This window comes from Pinus tabuliformis, chromosome 2_1, assembly GCF_031772625.1.
Source record: "Pinus tabuliformis cultivar Carrire ecotype Pingquan chromosome 2_1, CPIR1, whole genome shotgun sequence".
In the NCBI taxonomy this organism is placed as follows: domain Eukaryota; kingdom Viridiplantae; phylum Streptophyta; class Pinopsida; order Pinales; family Pinaceae; genus Pinus; species Pinus tabuliformis.
The window spans coordinates 927,195,504-927,215,251 of NC_142299.1; the positions used below are offsets into that span (position 1 = coordinate 927,195,504).

General features: G+C 38.8%; 1 non-coding gene across 1 annotated transcript; it reads left to right on the forward strand.

Moving 5' to 3' along the window:
* Positions 1-2,681: 2,681 nt before the first annotated feature.
* On the forward strand, positions 2,682-2,754 carry TRNAF-GAA (transfer RNA phenylalanine (anticodon GAA)). Its single transcript has one exon. It is a non-coding gene; the product is annotated as a tRNA-Phe (tRNA).
* Positions 2,755-19,748: the final 16,994 nt, after the last annotated feature.

Consider the following 19,748-nt stretch of genomic DNA (forward strand, 5'->3'; position numbering starts at 1 on the left):
ATATGAACAAACTTCTTCAGATCCTTTGACATATTAACCCTGAGGTGGACTCAATGGTGAGGCCTAGGGTTAAAGGACCTAGTTGGCTCATGATAAATGAAACACCAAATAGGAACAAAAATCCACTCTAGGAAGTCCTAAAATTACATTAGGAGCACAATCAACTCAACCCAAATAGGGGCCTTGTGCAAGAATATCATCACAATGTGTCATCCTTTAAAGATAACAAGAAAATTCCCTTTATCAAGGTATGTCTCATTGAACAATGTAAATTATAGAGTTATCGTACCTCCTTTATCTAAGCCTTTATCACAAAATTAGGCATGATCCAACCCATAAAGCAAGAAAACAAAGTAAAACATTTAAACTTATTACAAACAACAAAATGTTCATTAATGGAAATATTTGTAGGAGCTTCAATAAAAAGACAGTACCTCATGACACATTGGAAATAAACTTGTGAGGGGTTTTAAGGGCCATGGTCATTGCTATCATCATCAATAATCACCAAAGCTCAAAATAATCAATTCAATAACTTCCCTCAAAATCCCAAGCCCTTCTCCTTTTGGGAATTCTCTATTTTTCTTTAGTTTTATTTGTTCATTGATATCAAAGCACAATGTGACATATTTTGATTGTGGAGATCCCATGCCCTAATAATATGCGTTTTAATGGACTATTAACATGATAGAACTTATATAGATTTTTGTACAACCTTCTATAAGTTTCACTAATAACAAGTAGGGATATTTTTGCTAATACACAAATGTGTATAAATTCTATCATATTAAGAGTTACACTCCTCCAAAAATTTTACTTATAATTGATACAAATATTAATAAAAAGACTTTATATTAACAATATGACCTTGACACATCAAATATAACCTATTTCTCCTGAATATAAAATTAACATTCATTATTAAAAAAAATAAAAACAAAACAAAAAAACACCAAATATCAAATATTTTAAGTGTATTCATGTATATATAAATATTATTAAATCAATACATTTATAAACCAAATAAATAAACAATAAATCTCTAAACACATAACCTATATAATCTAATAATTCATTTTATAAAAAGACTTTTTATGTATAATATTACTTATTACATTCTATGTACGTGTTTTATTAATATCAATAGAAATAAGAACTTTAATCTCATTATCAACCCTGGTTCACTATACATTTTCTTATTTTCTTGTTTTTTATGTGCTAGAATCCATTAAAATCGATAAAGAATATTTGAATTAAAAATGTGAGACTATTTCTAAACATTTAAAAATGAGAACTGATTTTTTTTAAATAAATAAAAATAAATTTAATAATAAAAATTAAAAATAAAATAAATATATATATATATATATATATATAATTAATATTTTATATATAATATAGAAATTTGTTAGAATAATTTGAAAAAGGAGTAAAAAATGGCGCTACTGCTTAATTTACCGTGCTTATCACTTTGAAATATCTCTGCATATAGGCAAACCCTCGGTGAATTGGGAAAAGGGGCGATTGTACATTGAAACAATGAAGAGATGTAAAAGGAGTTTGTTTGTTTTTGTTTTTTTCCTTAGTGAGAAAAAGCTAAAAAAAAAAGAGTTGGTTTTGTAAATTATATTATATAAAATTAATATATTTAGTTTAATTGGAATCAGCGTTAGTTAGCTTGTAATTTCATTTAGCCACAATTCATATATGTATCACATATAAGCTATATAAAACATATAACAGAAATAAACGGAAATAAACGGTATCAATTAGTCCATTATCTAATTTAAAATAACTTGATAAAGAAATGTCCAAACATATGGAAGGAAAAACAAAATAAGGTAACTGTTATTGCACAAACATAGCATATAAAAAAATCCATTATCCAGTCCAAAATATCATGATAAAGAAATGTCTAAATATAACATATAAAAAAATCCATTATCCAGTTCAAAATATCATGATAAAAAAATGTCCAAACATATAAAAGGAAAAACAAAATAAAGTGACCGTGGTTGCACAAACATAACATATAAATCAGTCCATCATCTACTCCAACATGATAAAGAAATGTCCAACTAATCCAACATGATAAAGAAATGTCCAAAACATACAGAAAGAAAACAATATACAACATGATAAAAAAAATCCAAACATATAAAAATAAAAACAATATACAACATGATAAAGAAATGTCCAAACATTATTAAAAAATAAAAGTGAAGCCATCAGTGGTCCCCATCATTTAAAAGGAGTTTTAAATGTTTACAGTATTCAACATGCATCAGTGAGGCGTTTTTATGTCGTGCTGCCCGAAACTGGTAATTTATTGTTGAAAATTCTGCAGGATTCTGTAAGATCAAAATTTAAATTTTAACGTGATCTATAAATCTTTCTGTTCTTGATCCACTTGCAAATTTCAGATATCTGTGCAAACCATTACTGCACGAGATATGAAAGAGGCAATATTTAATAGGTTTTGCTCTTCAACTCAGGAAATAGGTTCTTTCTTCGTTCTACATTCAGAAATTTTAATTTCTGAATGAAATAATTAGAATATGAGTCTTTCATACGGATCGCTTAGTCCTCCGTCTTTCTACCTTTTACAATTTTTTCGCATTTAGAGTTTCAAACACAGAAAATATAAATCATTAAAGATTTCATAAATGATAGTTACATCTGCGGGGATAGCTCAGTTGGGAGAGCGTCAGACTGAAGATCTGAAGGTCGCGTGTTCGATCCACGCTCACCGCAGCTCTCAAATGAGCGGTTTTGTATGTGACATTTTCTATCTGGCTTCGTCAGACGAGATGCAGCTTTCAAATGAGCGGTTTTGCATGTGACATTTTGAAGGTCGCGTGTTCGATCCACGCTCACCGCAGCTTTCAAATGAGCGGTTTTGTATGTGACATTTTCTATCTGGCTTCGTCAGACGAGATGCAGCTTTCAACTGAGCGGTTTTGTATGTGACATTTTGAAGGTCGCGTGTTCGATCCACGCTCACCGCAGCTTTCAAATGAGCGGTTTTGTATGTGACATTTTCTATCTGGCTTCGTCAGACGAGATGCAGTTTTCAAATGAGCGGTTTTGTATGTGACATTTTCTATCTGGCTTCGTCGGACGAGATGCCTTCATTTTGTATTAATTTTTGAATAATTTTATTATTTGGTGCAGTGTTACATTTTTAAGTAAGCATTTTTAAATAATATTATACATTTTTGAATAATTTTATTATTTGGTGCAGTGTTACATTTTTAAGTAAGCATTTTTAAATAATTTTATTTGGTGCAGTGTTATATTTTTAAGTAAGTATGTTGTTTATGTTTATCGGTTAGAGTATTATATTTTTGAATAATTTTATTTGATGCAGTGTTATATTTTTAAGTAAGCATTTTTAAATAATTTTATTTGGTGCAGTGTTACATTTTTAAGTAAGTATGTTGTTTATCCGTTAGAGTATTATATTTTTGAATAATTTTATTTGCTGTAGTCTTACATTTTTAAGTATGTTGATAAGACGAGATGCCTTTATTGTAAGTAGTCTCACTGCAGACTTACTTTTTAAGTGGTTTTGTATGAGACATTTTCTATCTGTCTTGGTAAGACGAGATGCCTTCATTTCACTGGTTAGAGTATTATATTTTTGAATAATTTTATTTAGTGCAATGTTATATTTTTAAGTAAGTATGAGATATTTTCTAGCTGTCTTGGTAAGACGAGATGCTTTCATTTTATCGGTTAGAGTATTGCATTTTTGAATAATTTTATTTAGTGCAGTGTTACATTTTTAAGTAAGTATGAGATATTTTCTAGTTGTCTTGCTAAGACAAGATGCTTTCATTTCATCTGTTAGAGTACTACATTTTTGAATAATTTTATTTGGTGCAGTGTTACATTTTTAAGTAAGTATGTTGTTTATCGGTTAGAGTATTACATTTTTGAATAATTTTATTTGGTGCAGTGTTACATTTTTAAGTAAGTATGTTGATAAGACGAGATGCCTTCATTGTAAGTGGTTTTGTATGAAAGTCGTGTGTTCGATCCACGGTCACTGCATGCTTACTTTTTAAGACTGTGGTTTTGTATGAGACATTTTCTATATGTCTTGGTAAGACGAGGTGCCTTCATTTTATTGGTTAGAGTATTATATTTTTGAATAATTTTGTTTAGTGGAGTGTTATATTTTTAAGTAAGTATGAGATATTTTCTAGCTGTTGGTAAGACAAGATGCTTTCATTTTATCGGTTAGAGTATTACATTTTGAATAATTTTATTTAGTGCAGTGTTACATTTTTAAGTAGGTATGAGATATTTTCTCGTTGTCTTGGTAAGACAAGATGCTTTCATTTTCTATGTTAGAGTATTACATTTTTTAATAATTTTATTTGTCACAGTGTTACATTTTAGAGTATTACATTTTTGAATAATTTTATTTGGTGCAGTGTTACATTTTTAAGTAAGTATGTTGTTTATCGGTTAGAGTATTACATTTTTGAATAATTTTATTTGGTGCAGTGTTACATTTTTAAGTAAGTATGTTGATAAGACGAGATGCATTCATTGTAAGTGGTTTTGTATGAGACATTTTCTATCTGTCTTGGTAAGACGAGATGCCTTCATTTTATTGGTTAGAGTATTATATTTTTGAATAATTTTATTTAGTGCAATGTTATATTTTTAAGTAAGTATGAGATATTTTCTCGTTGTCTTGGTAAGACGAGATGCTTTCATTTTATCGGTTAGAGTATTACATTTTTGAATAATTTTATTTAGTGCAATGTTACATTTTTAAGTAAGTATGAGATATTTTCTAGCTGTCTTGGTAAGACGAGATGCTTTCATTTCATCTGTTAGAGTATTACATTTTTGAATAATTTTATTTGTCACAATGTTACATTTTTGAACAATTTTATTTGGTGCAATGTTACATTTTTTAAGTTTTGTATGAGACATTCTCTCATCAGCTTCGGTGAGATGAGATGCTTTCATTTTATTTGGTTAAAGTATTACATTTTTTAATAATTTAGTGTTGTTAAGACAAGATGCCTTCATTTTATCGATTAGAGTATTACGTTTTTGAATAATTTTATTTGTCTTAGTGTTACATTTTTGAATAATTTTATTTGGTGCAGTGTTACATTTTTAAGTTTTGTATGAGACATTCTCTCATCAACCTTGGTAAAATGAGATGCCTTCATTTTATCTAGTTAGAGTATTACATTTTTTAATAATTATGCCGTAAGGTGTTTCTATGTGAAAACAACTCCCTTGCTGCTTTCGTGCCCTTTGTCTGCGTAGTTCGATTTTTTGTTAGACAATTAGATTCTACTCGGCTATTGATTTGAATTGTAAACCGTTTTGGCAAGGTGGCAACAGATCCGAACTTGGTTAGTAAGGCATGGATCCAACGACCCTCAACAACAAAGGTTTGTTATGAGCCACAACCCTATTCCAATTGTTCCATTCTGGTGCGCCCCTGTTAACTTAAATGAAAATATGGCGAGACAACTCCCATAACAACGCAGGGTAGGATGGACCCTGGTCAGTGAACAGGGTTGGTCTTCTAGCACTACACCATGGATGGGATAAGACCAAGGAATACATGAGGGATTTCAATTCCAATCTGGATGTTTCACAACGTGTATTTAAGCAAACTTTGGAAGATGTATGCTAGGCAAACTTTGGAAGATGTATGCAAGAACATTTTTTGAATTCTTATTTCGGCAAACTCATCAGACCCGATGGGATGGATGCCCTGGAATGGATCCTTTGCTCTCGATATTCTCTTCTATGGTGAATATCAAAATTATGGACCAGGGGCGAACATGACCTTCAGACCAATCGCATGCTCAGAGTGCCATGGTCTAATCAAATTTCTGCACACAATATACAACTGTACTATGTTCAAAGATTCATATAGGGTGATGAATGGTTGTCGTCTTGTTGTAACTAACTAAAATATGCTAATTACAGGAATCAATGACTTATACCTTTACAATGAATATGTAAATTCCTAGACTTTAAATTTGTCATTGTTGAATGCATTTGTGGATTTGGCTTGATGTCCTTTCTATTATAAATCTTATGAATGACATTCATTTGATTGTACTTAATAAATATGCTTCAAAAAAATATGTTTTCTCTTGCATATATATTTTCCAAATGCCTGATAAAATGATGGTGCAGAAACTAAGCAGGAGATTTCTATTATGTAATTACAAGCAAATGAGTTTCCATGAAAAGTGAAAAAGGTCAAATGTGGAGCCGAGGGGGGATGTGAGCCGAAGGCAACCAACCAGGTCGCCACACCCTTTCCATTGCCTATCAACGCAATGCAGGTATGTACAACAACCTATGCATGTCTTGTTGCCTTCTTCATCGCCACGTTTTTTTACCTGGTTGAAAGCTGTCCTTATCTGAGCGTCCATGCATGCCCGCTACCACGACGTGCCTCACTCCATCGCCATCTATCAGTAGCAGAGTCTAGAACCACTCATGCTCATCTTTAGGCTGACACATTCTCTCCGTCTTCCCACTGGACTTGTGCCATTATAAATATTGTTCTGTGGTAGGGGAGTAAAGTTTTGGACAGCTTATTCCCTTCTCCCCTGAGCGCCCGGGCGCAGGGTTGAGTTTTCTTTCTCTCACAAGTGGGCGAGACATCATTATTTCTCTCTTCCGCTCTTTCTTTCGGTGTTTTTTTCACCTGGCTCTGGCTCGTGTCGACTGGTTCGGTTTTGCTGGAGGATAAAAGCTGCTCTCCCCTCGGCATGCACTTGGTAAAAGGTCAGATTCTCTGTTTTTCATTCAGCTTGTTTATCTGTCTCGGTTTAAGCTTAAGGGAGTTAGACACTTTTTTATGCTGAATTACAAGATTTTGCACTTTCACAGTGAGCTTTTTTATAGCCTGAAAGCCTGTTCTGATGTGATGCTTTAAAAATATAGAATTTGGAAGTGTGTCTGAGTTATAATTTGGCATTTGTAAGCTCTTTTGCTCAGGATCTGGTTTATACAACATGTTTTAAGTTACTCTCAGGGTGTGACCTTATTTCAGAAATGTTTTGGGTAATCATACACAATTTGAAGAAGTTCATAGTGATTTACAAACCCTGCTCAGATTGTCGAATTAAGATAGGAGCCTGGTGGTGTATTTTTGAAATATATTGTTGCTGCTTTGTTTGCCATGATCAATCATCCAGTTAACAATTTGTAAGGAATAGAAAGTCTATCTGCGAGTATTGGTAAAATTCTAGTAAGAGGTTGGTCTCCCGCCTGAACTCATGGGCTCTCTACTGAACTTTTACTCTACAAACTGTCACCTTGGTTGCTGGTCTGGAAAACCATCTTTTGAGATCGGAAATCCATAACCGGTATCCAAAAAACCGTAAAGTTGGGTTTTTTCAAAATTCATAGAGATCTATGATAGGTACCCAAGGTGACGTGTCCCGTACATATGGGAAAAAAGAATGTAGGTTTATCCCATTCCTGTCATATCACCTAATGGGTGTCGTAAGCCTTAGTTAATACTCCTGGACATCTGGCTTCATATGATTCTGAGCCCCCATCTGGAAAGCTGAGACCATCCTTCCCGCGTCTTCCTGGCGCCAGAACCTCTGTCAGAAGAGCATTAAACTCCCTCATTTGGCATTACTCCATCCAGGTCTTATGTTCAGAACGGTCAGCTGATTATTTATTCCTGGCACAAAATCCTGATTTGGAAATCTATCCCTTAGTCTATATCCCTGAACTGCTGGATACTTTCCGTCCCGAGTTTTCATGCCGTCAGTACCTTTTGTCAGAAGAGTATTAAAGTGATCTCTCTTGGCATTTCACGATCCGGGTTGTATGTACAGGCTTCTGCCATCTACTCATTTATTTTAGGTATGAGACCTCGATCCGGAAATCTATATAGGACATAAAGTACCATTTATTTTTAGCCAGGGGGTAGAGTTTGGAGGTGCATGGAGGGTGGGTCTGATGCTTCGGCCACGGAGGCCATGGTACTGGCAGCAATTCAGGCTGAGAAGGATTGGGGAGGTGCCACGTTATCTGGAGGATGGCAATCCACTCTGGACGACGTGGTGGTCCTACCATCAATGCCTATTGCTGACAAGAATGGGGAAGGGTTACGGAAAGATCATCCTTTATGGGAGGGAAAAAAAAGTGTGTTTCAACAGGAAAACAAGGCCATGCATGAACATGCAAGTCACTACAACAAGGCACGCAACCCTGTCAAAACCACTCCCCCGCCTGCTGCATTAAAACTAGACAGCGTCCACTTGACTAAGCGTATAGAAAGTCTACAGGAACTTGCTTTAGTGGGCAGGTGGCATTTTCCAGACATGGATGATGCCACGATGAGAAAATGGCTTGAGGTTCAGTGGAAACCACTGATTGGATATCTTCCCATTGTTTCAAATCTCATGAAGGAGTGGTATTGCTTTCACTTCTTAAGTGCCAGTGATGTAGAAGCCATTCTGACTCGCCCCTGGGTTCATAAAAGGAGCTTCCTTGCTCTCCATAGATGGTACATTGGGTATGACCCTTTGAAAAACACTCCGTCTAACAACTTGATCTGGGTCAAACTCCCAAACCTTCCCCTGGAGATGTGGTCTAAGGAGACTCTATCTGAGATAGGTAATTCCATTGGAAGATTTATCTATGTCGACCCAAGATGCCTGGGGGAGAAAGACAAGCGAATAGCGTGGATTCTTATTGAAAAGGCCTACAGGGGAGGATTTCCCGACCACATTGAGATTGCTTGGTGGGACTTAAAAATAAATCAAAGACTGGATTTCTGGGGCATCCCCTTCAGATGCTCTGCATGCCACAGGACAGGCCACCTTATTAAAAATTGCTCTCGACGCCAGAAGCTAAAAAGCAGATTGTTTCATCAAAATACTCAGGTAACTTCGCCCTTGTCTTTTGAAAAGGAGAAGTTTTCTCCTACAGCCAGTTTGTCTCTGACGGAAAATGATGTTGTGCAAGAAAAATTGGAAAACAGTCTCAATCAATCCCCTCAGTATTTCTCTCAAGACCTCTCACAGGGCATCGGCACCAAGCCTGAAAGCTCGTCAAAGACTGGATGCAATACTGATAATAAGTCTCAATCTTTTCTATGCAAGCCTCCCCCGGAACCGAATGATGAAAAAGCTATACCTTCGCCCCCCCCCCCCGATCATGCAGCCCTTCAAGGACTTTACAGTGGGATCCCAAACCATTTTCATTTCATCATCCTCGCCGACGCCCAGGAAAATTCCATCAGCGAAAGGCAAAGAACTGATGGTATCTCCAACCCCTCTCAACTCCCCTGTCTCATCACCAGCAAATTTGTATGATAGCGACTTAGATTTTCTTTTAAGCAAGAAGTCTCTGGAGTTGGAACCCTTAACCATCCATAAACCGAATAAACCTACACCTCCCCTCATAAGCCCAAATTCTGCTAAAAATATAACGGTGAGAAAGAAGGTCAAAGGAGGTAGTAGACATTTTAGAGGGTCGTCAAAGGATGCAGACAAAGGTATGAGAAACCTATCTCTTGTAAACGTTCCCATCTTTGACATGTCAGAAATACAGCCTCTTAGAGCAAGCATGGCTGAAAAAACTCCCAAATGACCTTCGTCATTTCTATGAATATAAGAGGTCTGGGGGCAGACCTCAAATTTTTGGCGCTAAAGAATTTATTCCACTCAGCTCAGCCAAAAATTATTCTAATTCAGGAAACTATGCATAGCAAGCATGTGTCCATCTCCTACTTTAGGAAAATGTTTCCCTCATGGCATCTGGTAGCCTCGGAAGCTAAGGGTCTTTCGGGTGGGCTGGCGGTTTTATGGGACCCTATCTGGATCAGAGCCAAAGCTTATAAGTGCTTTGCGGGCATTCTAATCTCAACATCCATCAGAGGAAGAGACTGTCCCATTAACATCCTGAATATCTATGCCCCTTATAAGAACAGAATTCCTTTCTGGGAAAAAAATTTTGCCTCAGAAATTTTTGATATTGATTCATTGATGATTGCAGGAGATCTCAATGTAACTCTAAGCTCAGAGGAACGATGGGGAAATTGCAGGAAACGTGACCCGCTTGCTGATCGCATTAAGTATGAACTCTTGCACAGGAATCTCATGGATATAATTCCATCCAAAATGATGCCTACATGGGACAATGGAAGAATAGAGAAGGCGTACATTGCAAAGAGGATTGATAGGTTTATTGTACACTTTAGCATTATTGATAAAATGGGCATGCCTTACTCATCAATTGAGAACGCCGACCATAGACCGATTTATCTTGGCTGGAGGGATAAGGGCTTTAAGAATGGGTATCCATTTAAATTTAACAGATTATGGTTGGAAGAGCCAGATTTCAATGAAGTCATATCAAATACATGGAAGGAATTGTCTGCAAAAGATATGATGCCCCCGTTTTTGACCTTCAGAGACAAATTATCCTCTATAAGAAAGGTAGTAAAAGAATGGAAAATTAAAAAAAGACAGATGGACAGATTGGCCCTTAAAGAAACTCAGAAGGAATTGGACAGTATTTCCAAAGTGTTGGATGCTAACTCACTTCCTTTTAGCATGAGATGTCGCATAAAAGAGCTTGAAAGGAAAAAACAACACTTGCTAAAGCAGGAAGAGGCTTTTTGGAGGCTCAAGAGCAGGGTGATTTGGCTCAAGGAAGGTGACAGGAACACAAAATTTTTCCACAAGTTTGCAAATTCTAGGCGTGAAAGAAATTCCATATGGAAAATCAGTGACGGTCGGGGGGGATTCCTCTTCTCTCAACAAGAAATCACAGAGGAAGCTGTGAGGCATTTTAAAGACCAATATAAAAGAAGGGATGAGTGCAGATTTCAGGATATTTTATGGGGTATTGATCTGGTTCCACAAATGTTTGATGACGGAAAAAATGAGCGCCTCTTTCAGCCCATAACAGAGGAAGAACTTTTAGGTGTTATGAAGGCTTTTAAGAAGGATAAATGTCCTGGCCCGGACGGCTGGACAATAGAGTTCTTCATTCATTTCTTTGATATCATCAAACAAGACTTGTTGAGGATGGTTGAAGCAGCAAGAATCTCAGGCAGCATACATCAAATTACAACTTCCACTCAGATAGCTCTTATTCCAAAGAAAATGGATGCGGTCTCCTTTCAAGATTATAGGTCGATCTCCTTATGCAATATAACATTCAAAATCATCACAAAAATTATTGCGGAAAGGATTAAGGAGACCTTAGCCTCTTTTCTAACAAAGGATCAACATGCTTTTTTAAAGGGAAGAAATATTTTGGATGCGGTCGCAAATACTCAAGAAAGCCTGTTTACTATGTTCTCAAAAAAATCAGAAGCTGCCATTCTGAAAATTGATTTACAAAAAGCATATGATTGCTTAGATTGGGGGTTTATTAGATGCTTATTAGCCAAGATCGGCCTGAGATCAAATGCCATAAGCTGGATCATGGCATGCGTAGAGAACGTGAACTATGTTGTCATCATAAATGGGATTCCTTCTCCTTTTTTTCAAGCTGAAAGGGGGTTGCGTCAAGGGTGCCCCCTCTCCCCTCTTCTGTTTATCCTTGCAATGAATTCTTTAAGCCTTCATATAAATAGGGCAGTCTCTAAAAACAAGTGCAAGCCGGTGAAAATATGCAGGAACAACTACATCTCGCACAATCTGTTTGTCGATGATGTGCTCATTTTTGCAATGCTCTGTAGACTCTCGTGGACATGTCTAAATGACATTCTATATAGGTTCCAAAACGCTACTGGATTACAAATAAACAAGTCTAAATCTATTCTTTTCCACAATGACGTCAATATGGAAACAGTGATATGGATTTCTGGGCTGTTTGGGGTAGAGATGAGGTCAATCAAGGATGGTGTTAAATATTTGGGCTTTCAGCTAAAGGCTAAAGGTTACTCTAAAATGGATTGGCAATGGCTAATTGATAGGTACTATAAAAAGATTTCTGCCTGGGAATACAAGTCTCTATCATTGGCAGGAAGGATAGTTCTAACTCAAGCAGTTCTAACGCAACTTGCCGTATATTGGGCACACATATTTTATCTTCCTGCAAGTATAATCCAGAAAATGAACAGGATAACTGCAAATTTTATATGGGGTGGCAAATTTGAACAGAGAAAATATCATCTTACTAGTTTGGAGAAGATCTCAATGCCGAAAGTCTCAGGAGGATGGGGATTATTGGATTTGAGAACTTTCGGGAAAGCACTCCTATGCAAATCACTGTGGAGAGGAATTTTCAGGGAAGGGCCTTGGAGCTTTACTATAAAAAAGAAATATATGAAAGGCAAAGATATGGATGATCCGGATTTAAACAGGAACGCAACAAATTACAGAGATAACCATATACACAAAGATGCAACGGAAATAATACTTCATTTCATTAAGGGAAAATACTGAAATATGCTTACAACCAGAAATGGAAATAAACCAGCTAGGGCGATGGTAGCTTATCTCTGAGAAGAGATGTGTGGCTACATGCCTCTGAACTGTTCTGAACTATGTTACAATGAGGCTCGAAGGCCTATTTATTGTTGAGAAACAATGGAAAACCCTTCCCATTCCAAAACCTAACCCTAGAAGATGAAATGCCAAATTGTGGGCCCCGTTTTTGGGTAAGTTGGTACATCAACTTCCCGGGGTCGCGAATTGGTCGTATTATCTCCGTTTGACGTGCATGATAGCCCGTTGGAAATATCTCTCCAAGGAATACGATGGAAAAGATGAGATTTTGACATAAAAATCGCTGAAGGTAGATTTCCCAAAAAAAACGTCGTTTAGGGCCTCAAAACGGCTCCGGAAGTTTAAGACCCGAAAAACTGCTAAAAATAGTAAATTGCGCTATAATTAAGGAAACTGAAAAACTGAAAGGGACAATTGTGGGGGTCCAGATGGGATAGGTGGGTGGCCACCAACATCTACCTGGATCATTCCTCCCCCCTTAGGAAGCAATGGTCCCCATTGCGTTGAGTTCCTCCCTGAGATGAGGAAGCTTCTGCTGAGCTGGGTCTCTGGTGAGCTGTTCTTCAATCTCTGATGTGTCCAGAAATGGTGGGAAGCATGGTCGATGACGATCCACATTGAACACTCGGTGCAAGTGAAGGAATAGAAGAATGTTGTGCTTCCAAGCATTGTTTCCCGTGGCCTTGGTACTAGTGTAAGAACCATGTTGGAGTGGTCTGAGTTTCTGATGGGTTCTGGTAAGGTGTTCTTTCTGCAGATGTAACCTAACTTTGTTGCCCACCTGAAACTTGTGTGGTACCCCTGTGGGTGAGGAGAAGTTGTTCATGTGTTCTATCATTACCGTATCCCTTTGCTGCTACTGCTGTGTGGAGGAACCCTTTTCGAGGGTCATGGATGTAGCAACGATCTTCCCCTTACTTTGGGAGCGAAACAGACAGAAAATGAATTTCCTAGTCTGGGAGATGAGCTTGCTTCCTTTCTTGGCAGTGATCAAAGAGGTGGCAGTAGGTGGGGCTACCTCCAGTATCCTGTATAATTAATTATCCAAAGAAATAATGACAGTGTGAGGCCTTGACTCATACACAGCATGTCGCCTCCACAAGTATGGTTAACCTAATAGTACATCGCAAACATCCAGAGGTGTAACATCACACAATACCTCGTCTTTGAAGGGCTTGATGCTGTAGGGAAGGCAGCACTAATGGCAAACTTTGAGATCTCGTCCTTCATGAAGCCACCCGATACTGTGCGGCTGTGGATGTGGTGTAGTTGGTAGGCCCAACCGCTTCACGACCTCTTTCGCTCCAGGCTGCCTCTTTCGCCGGTCCTTCTGAGTCTGCTCCTGGCCTGCTATGGCCCCTCTAGAGGTGCCACCAGAGGATGCCTTCCAACAAGCCTTCTCTGATCTGGTGTGTTCTCTTCCGCCTCAGCGAAATCGCCCCTCTGTATCGAAGTTTGTTAAAAAATTGGAAGGGTTGCAGGAAGTCTCTCTGCCTCCAACCTTGCCTCGACTAGTTGCGCTTGCCTTAGCTGAAAGAGGTCTTATTGGGCAGTTTACAGGCCTATGGCCCTCTCCTAAAACTGTCCAAAGGTGGGTAGAAAGGAACTGGTCAGACAAAACTCAAGGGAAAATCTCTATCAAATTTTGTGGAAAAGGATATTTTACTTTCCATTTCGAAACCAAGGAAGATAAGGATTTAATATTTTGAAATGACCCTTATTTCATGGACTCTAGAGGACTATACCTCAATAAGTGGACTCAGATTTTGATCCGGAGCTGGACATCCCTAGTGTTGTGCCTGTTTGGGTCCGCCTTCCACATCTCCCCCTGCATTGCTGGGGAGATGAGTCAGTGCTCGCCATAGGGAATGTTATAGGGAAATATATTGACCAGAGCGAACCTAAAGATAACATGCAGGCCTCTGCTCGCATTTGCGTTGAAGTTGATTTGGGGAAAGGCTTGCCAGAAGCCATCAAGCTAAAGGTGGATGATTGGACTCACATTCAGCAGCTCGACTATGAGCAGATTCCCTTCAAGTGTAAGGTATGTCACGAATATGGCCACTTTGCAAATCGATGTCCTAAACTTCTTAATGTTGATAGTTATCCACAGGAAGAAAAATGGGAAGTAGTAAAAAAACAAGAAGACAACCCCTAACCCCATCCCTCCTCTTGATGCTAGGCTTTCCTTGTGTCCCCTTCCCACTCCCCCTCCCAACCCTCCCCCCCTTCTCCACCCCCCTCCTCTTCCCTTCCTCCCCTTCTTAGCTAGCCTGATCCCCTCTCCTCCTCTCCTTCTTCCAATCCCTTTCACCTCCTTTCCCAACCCGAGGATCCCCCTTCCCCTAAGATTCAATCTCCTTCTGAGCCTTCCCTCCCCTTGTCCATTTCCTCTTCCCTCCCTTCTGATCCCCTCCCTCCCAGATCCACTAGAAGCAGCTCCAAAGAGCATGGATCCATTTCTGGAAACCAAAAGAAGCTTGGACGAAAATCGACTAAACAACATAGAGACGAAAATGCACAGAAAGACATAGCTTTGGGTCTTCAGAATCCTATAGAGTCCTATATAAAAGGACAGATAATCAAGGACTCAACAAACAAAGATCTTGGAGGAAGAGCACCTCCTCGCACTCCTTTGAAATGATGAAAATGCTTTCCTGGAACAGCAGGGGATTGGGCCACCCCTCTAAAACAAACGCCTTAAAAGACCTCTTAAAGCAAGAAAGACCAGAGATAGTTCTACTCCAAGAAACAAAGCTAGGACAGGCAGAGATGAATCAAGTTATTGAGAAGCACAAAATTTATCAAGGAAGTGTATGCGAATCTAGAGGGGCCTCACGGGGAATCGCCACTCTTTGGCTCCAAGACAATTGGATCAAGATAGCAGAAACAGTGGAACGACATTGGATAAAGACTACTTTGCAGAATACGATGAGCAGTTATCAGCTAATCATTTTCAATGTCTACGTCCCGATTCACTACAGAGATAAGGAGGCTTGCTGGTCTTCTCTCAGAAACATCATTGCAAAGGAAGAGAACAACAATATAATCGTTGGCGGTGACCTAAACCTTATCCTTCACGCTAATGAAAAGCATGGCGGCTGCTTCAACCCTGAGCCCTTCAGAATTTAGTTGAAGCACGTTATGCAGCTCGCAGATCTCGTAGAAATTGTCCCAAAGAACAGAAAGTTTACCTGGAGCAACCGCAGGCTTGGCAAAAATAATATAATGGAAAGGCTGGATCGAATATTGGTAAATGTTTCTTTTCTCTCATCCTTTACTGTAGTCCATGCTTCTATTCTCCCCTTCACTATATCAGACCATTATCCCACTATTTTAGTTTTTGAATCCCATCGCCCCCTGGGGCCTATCCCTTTTAAATATAGTCCCTTATGGAATCATAGTCCGGCTGCCAAATCTCTAGTCCAGCATACTTGGTGCTAGCACATATAAGGTTCACCCAACGATATATGGGAAAGTAAATTGAAAAATGTCAGGCTCGCTCTCAAGAATTGGGAAAAATCCCAATATAAAGAACCAGAAGCACAGAAGTTGGAAGTTAAGGCTAAAATTGAAAATTTACACCATGCTATGGAAAACCAAGAATACACTCAAGCAAGTAAAAGTCAAGAAGAGGATCCCTACAATCATCTCTTCAGCATTAGAAGAGAAGAGGAAGAAAAATGGCGCATAAAATCAAGACAGGTTTGGCTGAAAAGCGGGGATAGGAATACATCCTTCTTCCACAAGCAAGCAACTATCAGACAAATTCGGAATAACATAACAGCTATTATAGACAGCGCAGACAACCAGCATAATGATCAAGCCTCCATTAAAAACGCAGCTACAACTCACTTTAGAGAGCTCCTGACAGAAAAAGGGGAAGAGGAGAATTACACTGATTTCTTACAGCATATGCCAAATAAAATATCAGCTAAAGCCAATGAAAGATTGAATGAAGAAATTAAAGAGGAAGAAATTTTGGGAGCAATCTGGTGCCTCCATCCTAACAAAGCTCCAAGCCCGGATGGCTTCCCAATCTGCTTTTACAGGGAATTCTAGGAAACCATAAAAAAGGACCTCATCAAGTATTACAAATGGATACAAAGGAAAAATAAAATGGGAGGCTTCACAAATTCAATCCATCTTTCTCTCATCCCTAAATAGAGCCGCCCCTCTACCTTTTCCCGCTTCCGTCCTATTTCCCTATGAAACTCTTCATATAAAATTTTCATGAAAATCCTTGCTTCTCGATTAAAGCCTCTCTTTCCAAGCCTTATTTCTGAAAATCAAGGCAGTTTTATGGCCAACAGACATATTTCTGACTCTATCTTACTTTTCCAGGAAGCCATTCACTCAAGTCTTTCTAGAAAATAAAAGGGCTTCATTTTGAAACTAGACTTGGCTAATGCCTTTGACAGAGTCCGGCACTCCTTTCTCCTTTCTACTCTTCAAAAAATGGGCTTCTCTTCCTCCTTCATTAACCTCATAAAAACTTTCATATCTGGACCTTGGATTGCCCCTCTCATCAATGGAAGACCCGGGCCTACTTTTAAATCCTCAAGAGGATTGAGGCAAGGTTGCCCTCTCTCTCCCTACTTATTCATTTTAATGGTTGAGTCTTTCAGCTATGTCCTGGACCATAAGAGACAAGCAGGCCTCATCACCGGAATCAAATTTGAAGATGGAGTGAAAAATATCAACCACTCTCAATTTGTTGATGATACCCTGCTGATCGGAGGAGCTTCTACAATAATTGCCCGAAGATTCAAGCTCCTTCTCAACAAGTATATGAGATATTCTGGAGGAATGATTAACCATCTCAAGAGCTACATCTACGGCTGGAATTCTTCAGCCCAAACTCTTCAAAATCTATCCATCATCTTTGGGGTGCCATGCAAGCTAAAATGGGACCACTTCAGCTACTTGGGTATGCCAGTAAGCATGGGTCGTGCTAGAGCCAAAATCTGGGACAAAATTCTTGATAAATTAAAAAAAAAAGTCCACAACTAGGGATCCTTCTGGCTCAACCCAGCCGGCCGAATGGTGCTCCTTAATTCTGGGCTGTCTTCACTTCCTTTATATCAGTTCTCCTTAACTTAGGCGCCCACTTCTTTTCATCACAAAATGGAAAATATTCTTAGACATTTCTTATGGCAGGGAGGAAAGAACGATAAGAAAAAATTTAACTTGGTCAGCTGGAAACACGTTATTCAGAACATGGAAAAAGGCAGGCCTGGAATCAGATCTCCTTTGTTCACTAACTTAGCTTTCGGTGGCAAGCTTATCTGGAGACTGTTAGAGGAGCAGCCAGCATGGTGGAAAAGAGTCATTGAGGTCAAATATCTTAATACTCCAAGGCAACAAATGTTAGTGAAATCCCGGAAAGGAACAACACAGGTATATGGAGACTTTGTAAAAAACCATTTCTTTTATGTCTCAAATTGTCTCAATAGTTCCCACTAGTGGGAACAAAGTCAACATTTCAAGCGATAGGATTATGGGAAATAAAGCCATCAACAGCTATACAGGTATGGAACCAATCATTCGCTACTTCCAAAGCAGGGGACTATACTACTTAAATCAAATATCTCATTGGGATGCAAAAACGCAGGCATGGATAGGTTGGAGCTTCCCTCCCATCCCTGATCATCTCAAAGATTCCTTTAATAACTTCCAGAACCATCTTCACAGCATCGCACCTCTATCTAAAAATGGAGCTGACGGTTTCCGCTGGGATCCCACGGGTTCAAGCTATACAATTCAGGCAGGTTATAATTTTCTGTTCAATAGGGATCTCCCCACTTCCCCATGGACGTATTGGAAAGCAACATGGAAAGTTGAAGCCATGCCCAAGGTTAAATTCTTCATTTGGACCCTTTTAAAAGGGAAGACTCTCACCTTTGAAAACCTGCAAAAGAGAGGCATATTGGGCCCTTCTCAATGTCTGAACTGTCTTGAAGCTGAAGAGACCATGCAACATCTCTTTATTTCATGCCCTTTCTCTATTTCTTGTTGGAAAGGTATAGTCCCCTGTATCCCTCTCACATGGAATCCTCATCAGTCCATTGGCGAAGCCCTAAGCATTTGGAAGAAAAGCTATCCATGGCCAAATAAGAAAAATAGCATCGTCAAGAGGGAATGGGACGCCCTCCCTTATGCTCTCTTATGGAAACTTTGGATCGCAAGAAACCGCAAAGTCTTCAGGGGCCAGGGAACCTTAACCAGACTTATTTGCAATAAAGCCAAAAGTCTGGCTATAGAATCCATAGCTGCCAAGAATTCTAAGAAAATCGACATGGCTAGCTTCTGCAGCAAAGAGAGAGATTTTATCAAGAACTTGATAGATAAGTGTAGCAACCTATCTCCAGCATTCAACTACAATAGCTACTCCAATACCTCTGGTCATAATTGGAAAATAAGACTAAAGCAGGGTGAATTCACTGAATGGATCTCCAACAGCAACACTCATATCATCTTCTTCGATGGTGCCTCCAAGTCTAATCGGGGAGCTGCGGGAGCAGGGGGAATCATTGATTCGCCTAAAGGAGAACCCCTCATTTCTTTTGAGTGGGGTCTGGGAAATCTCTCCAATAATAGAGCTTAGGCCCTGGCTCTCTATCAAAGCCTGCTCCAACTTCAAAACCTTGGCATTAAGAAAGCTTGGATCTTTGGGGACTCCGCTATCATCATCAGTCTCATTATTAGCAAGAGGTTGCCTTCAAATATTCATATTCAGCAAATCATTAGTAGATGTCAAAGCATGATCAGCCAATTTGGGGAGATTAAACTCTTTCATGTCAAACACACTTTAAATGGAGAAGTAGACAAGTTCGCCAGTCAAGCTTGCTCCAAAACCAAAGGGAATTTTCTCTGCAACAACAAAGTTTCATTTCAATATCTACCCTGATATTCTTTTGAATAATGCTTTTCCTTTTAAGATCATCTTCTGTTCGACCTTTTAAGGAGCCCCCTGTCCATATCCTCTGCAATTATGATCTGATTCCCCTCTTCTACTGTATGTTTTTGTTCCCTTGTCCTCCCATTTCCTCTTGCCTTTTGCTTCCTATTCTCTCTAGTGAATCCCGAGAAGTCTCACTGCGTGCTTCTAATCCTTATCCCTTTCAATTTGTTGGATGCAATGACCTGGAATCAGGTGTTGTTCATCGTTGTTCTATCTCCCTTCAAATCTGCCGCTTTCATATCCATGTTTCCATGGAAACTATATGCTGGAGACTCTTATCAATTCAAGTGCGAACT